A 5,476-nucleotide genomic window follows, 5' to 3' on the forward strand; every position below is an offset into this window, starting at 1 on the left:
GTCAACAGTGAAGAGGCGACTCCGGGATGCTGACCTTCTAGAAAGAGTTGCAAAGAAAAAGCCATATCTCAGACTGGCCAATAAAAAGAAAAGATTAAGATGGGCAAAAGAACACAGACACTGGACAGAGGAAGATTTGGAAAAAAGTGTTATGGACAGACAAATCGAAGTTTGAGGTGTTCGGATCACAAAGAAGAACATTTGTGAGACGCAGACCAAATGAAAAGATGCTGGAGGAGTGCTTGATGCCATCTGTCAAGCATGGTGGAGGAAATGTGATGGTCTGGTGTTGCTTTGGTGATGGTAAAGTGGGAGATTTGTACAGGGTAAAAGGGATCTTGAAGAAGGAAGGCTATCACTCCATTTTGCAACGCCATGCCATACCCTGTGGACAGCGCTTGATTGGAGCCAATCTCCTCCTACAACAGGACAATGACCCAAAGCACAGCTCCAAACTATGCAATAACTATTTAGGGAAGAAGCAGTCAGCTGGTATTCTGTCTATAATGGAGTGGCCAGCACAGTCACCGGATCTCAACCCTATTGAGCTCTTGTGGGAGCAGCTTGACCGTATGGTACGTAAGAAGTGCCCATCAAGCCAATCCAACTTGTGGGAGGTGCTTCAGGAAGCATGGGGTGAAATCTCTTCAGATTACCTCAACAAATTGACAACTAGAATGGCAATGGTCTGCAAGGCTGTAATTGCTGCAAATGGAGGATTCTTTGACGAAAGCAAAGTTTGAAGGACACAATTATTATTTCAATTAAAAATCATTATTTCTAACTTTGTCAATGACTACATTTCCTATGCATTTTGCTATATTTCCTATTCAAACTCATTTCATGTATAGTGGGGAGAACAAGTATTTGATACACTGCCGATTTTGCAGGTTTTCCTACTTACAAAGCATGTAGAGGTCTGTAATTTTTATCATAGGTACACTTCAACTGTGAGAGACGGAATCTAAAACAAAAATCCAGAAAATCACATTGTATGATTTTTAAGTAATTCATTTGCATTTTATTGCATGACATAAGTATTTGATCACCTACCAACCAGTAAGAATTCCGTCTCTCACAGACCTGTTAGTTTTTCTTTAAGAAGCCCTCCTGTTCTCCACTCATTACCTCTATTAACTGCACCTGTTTGAACTCGTTACCTGTATAAAAGACACCTGTCCACACACTCAATCAAACAGACTCCAACCTCTCCACAATGGCCAAGACCAGAGAGCTGTGTAAGGACATCAGGGATACAATTGTAGACCTGCACAAGGCTGGGATGGGATACAGGACAATAGGCAAGCAGCTTGGTGAGAAGGCAACAACTGTTGGCGCAATTATTAGAAAATGGAAGAAGTTAAAGATGACGGTCAATCACCCTTGGTCTGGGGCTCCATGCAAGATCTCACCTCGTGGGGCATCAATGATCATGAGGAAGGTGAGGGATCAGCCCAGAACTACACGGCAGGACCTGGTCAATGACCTGAAGAGAGCTGGGACCACAGTCTCAAAGATAACCATTAGTAACACACTACGCCGTCATGGATTAAAATCCTGCAGTGCACGCAAGGTCCCCCTGCTCAAGCCAGCGCATGTCCAGGCCCATCTGAAGTTTGCCAATGACCATCTGGATGATCCAGAGGAGGAATGGGAGAAGGTCATGTGGTCTGATGAGACAAAAATATAGCTTTTTGGTCTAAACTCCACTCGCCGTGTTTGGAGGAAGAAGAAGGATGAGTACAACCCCAAGAACACCATCCCAACCGTGAAGCATGGAGGTGGAAACATCATTATTTGGGGATGCTTTTCTGCAAAGGGGGCAGGACGACTGCACCGTATTGAGGGAAGGATGGATGGGGCCATGTATTGCGAGATCTTGGCCAACAACCTGGGTCTTCCAGCATGACAACGACCCGAAACACACAGCCAGGGCAACTAAGGAGTGGCTCCGTAAGAAGCATCTCAAGGTCCTGGAGTGGCCTAGCCAGTCTCCAGACCTGAACCCAATAGAAAATCTTTGGAGGGAGCTGAAAGTCCGTATTGCCCAGCGACAACCCCGAAACCTGAAGGATCTGGAGAAGGTCTGTATGGAGGAGTGGGCCAAAATCCCTGTTTCAGTGTGTGCAAACCTGGTCAAGACCTACAGGAAACGTATGATCTCTGTAATTGCAAACAAAGGTTTCTGTACCAAATATTAAGTTCTGCTTTTCTGATGTATCAAATACTTATGTCATGCAATAAAATGCAAATTAATTACTTAAAAATCATACAATGTGATTTTCTGGATTTTTGTTTTAGATTCCGTCTCTCACAGTTGAAGTGTACCTATGATAAAAATTACAGACCTCTACATGCTTTGTAAGTAGGAAAACCTGCAAAATCGGCAGTGTATTAAATACTTGTTCTCCCCACTGTATGTTTTAATGGAAAACAAGGAAATGTCTAAGTGACCCCAAACTTTTGAACGGTAGTGTGTGTGTGTATGTATGTACAGTGAGGGAAAAAAGTATTTGATCCCCTTCTGATTTTGTACGTTTGCCCACTGAAAAAGAAATGATCAGTCTATAATTTTAATGGTAGGTTTATTTGAACAGTGAGAGAGAGAATAACAACAAAAAAATCCAGAAAAACGCATGTCAAAAATGTTATAAATTGATTTGCATTTTAATGAGGGAAATAAGTATTTGACCCCCTCTCAATCAGAAAGATTTCTGGCTCCCAGGTGTCTTTTATACAGGTAACGAGCTGAGATTAGGAGCACACTCAAGTGTTCTCGTTACCTGTAGCTCGTTACCTGTATAAAAGACACCTGTCCACAGAAGCAATCAGATTCCAAACTCTCCACCATGGCCAAGACCAAAGAGCTCTCCAAGGATGTCAGGGACAAGATTGTAGACCTACACAAGGCTGGAATGGGCTACAAGACCATCGCCAAGCAGCTTGGTGAGAAGGTGACAACAGTTGGTGCGATTATTCGCAAATGGAAGAAACACAAAAGAACTGTCAATCTCCCTCGGCCTGGGGCTCCATGCAAGATCTCACCTCGTGGAGTTGCAATGATCATGAGAACGGTGAGGAATCAGCCCAGAACTACACGGGAGGATCTTGTCAATGATCTCAAGGCAGCTGGGACCATAGTCACCAAGAAAACAATTGGTAACACACTATGCCGTGAAGGACTGAAATTCTGCAGCGCCCGCAAGGTCCCCCTGCTCAAGAAAGCACATATACATGCCCGTCTGAAGTTTGCCAATGAACATCTGAATGATTCAGAGGAGAACTGGGTGAAAGTGTTGTGGTCAGATGAGACCAAAATCGAGCACTTTGGCATCAACTCAACTCGCCGTGTTTGGAGGAGGAGGAATGCTGCCTATGACCCCAAGAACACCATCCCCACCGTCAAACATGGAGGTGGAAACATTATGCTTTGAGGGTGTTTTTCTGCTAAGGGGACAGGACAACTTCCCCGCATTAAAGGGACGATGGACGGGGCCATGTACCGTCAAATCTTGTGTGAGAACCTCCTTCCTCAGCCAGGGCATTGAAAATGGGTCGTGGATGGGTATTCCAGCATGACAATGACCCAAAACACACGGCCAAGGCAACAAAGGAGTGGCTCAAGAAGAAGCACATTAAGGTCCTGGAGTGGCCTAGCTAGTCTCCAGACCTTAATCACATAGAAAATCTGTGGAGGGAGCTGAAGGTTCGAGTTGCCAAACGTCAGCCTCGAAACCTTAATGACTTGGAGAAGATCTGCAAAGAGGAGTGGGACAAAATCCCTCCTGAGATGTGTGCAAACCTGGTGGCCAACTACAAGAAACGTCTGACCTCTGTGAATGCCAACAAGGGTTTTGCCACCAAGTACTAAGTCATGTTTTGCAGAGGGGACAAATACTTATTTCCCTCATTAAAATGCAAATCAATTCATAACATTGTTGACATGTGTTTTTCTGTATTTTGTTGTTGTTATTCTGTCTCTCACTGTTCAAATAAACCTAATATAAAAATTATAGACTGATCATGTCTTTGTCAGTGGGCAAACGTACAAAATCAGCAGGGGATCAAATACTTTTTTCCCTCACTGTATGTATGAATGTATGTGTGTGTATATATACACTGCTCAAAAAAATAAAGGGAACACTCAAATAACACATCCTAGATCTGAATGAATTAAATAATCTTATTAAATACTTTTTCTTTACATAGTTGAATGTGCTGACAACAAAATCACACAAAAATTATCAATGGAAATCAAATGTATCAACCCATGGAGGTCTGGATTTGGAGTCCCCCTCAAAATTAAAGTGGAAAACCACACTACAGGCTGATCCAACTTTGATGTAATGTCCTTAAAACAAGTCAAAATGAGGCTAAGTAGTGTGTGTGGCCTCCACGTGCCTGTATGACCTCCCTACAACGCCTGGGCATGCTCCTGATGAGGTGGCGGATGGTCTCCTGAGGGATCTCCTCCCAGACCTGGACTAAAGCATCCACCAACTCCTGGACAGTCTGTGGTGCAATGTGGCGTTGGTGGATGGAGCGAGACATGATGTCCCAGATGTACTCAATTGGATTCAGGTCTGGGGAACGGGCGGGCCAGTCCATAGCATCAATGCCTTCCTCTTGCAGGAACTGCTGACACACTCCAGCCACATGAGGTCTAGCATTGTCTTGCTTTAGGAGGAACCCAGGGCCAACCGCACCAGCATATGGTCTCACAAGGGGTCTGAGGATCTCATCTCGGTACCTAATGGCAGTCAGGCTACCTCTGGCGAGCACATGGAGGGCTGTGCGGCCCCCCAAAGAAATGCCACCCCACACCATGACTGACCCACCGCCAAACTGGTCATGCTGGAGGATGTTGCAGGCAGCAGAACGTTCTCCAAGGCGTCTCCAGACTCTGTCACATCTGTCACGTGCTCAGTGTGAACCTGCTTTCATCTGTGAAGAGCACAGGGCGCCAGTGGCAAATGTGCCAATCTTGGTGTTCTCTGGCAAATGCCAAACGTCTTGCACGGTGTTGGGCTGTAAGCACAACCCCCACCTGTGGATGTCGGGCCCTCATACCACCCTCATGGAGTCTGTTTCTGACCGTTTGAGCAGACACATGCACATTTGTGGCCTGCTGGAGGTCATTTTGCAGGACTCTGGCAGTGCTCCTCCTGCTCCTCCTTGCACAAAGGCGGAGGTAGCAGTCCTGCTGCTGGGTTGTTGCCCTCCTACGGCCTCCTCCACGTCTCCTGATGTACTGGCCTGTCTCCTGGTAGCGCCTCCATGCTCTGGACACTACGCTGACAGACACAGCAAACCTTCTTGCCACAGCTCGCATTGATGTGCCATCCTGGATGTGCTGCACTACCTGAGCCACTTGTGTGGGTTGTAGATTCCGTCTCATGCTACCACTAGAGTGAAAGCACCACCAGCATTCAAAAGTGACCAAAACATCAGCCAGGAAGCATAGGAACTGAGAAGT

Source organism: Coregonus clupeaformis, chromosome 26 (assembly GCF_020615455.1).
Source record: "Coregonus clupeaformis isolate EN_2021a chromosome 26, ASM2061545v1, whole genome shotgun sequence".
Lineage (NCBI taxonomy): Eukaryota > Metazoa > Chordata > Actinopteri > Salmoniformes > Salmonidae > Coregonus > Coregonus clupeaformis.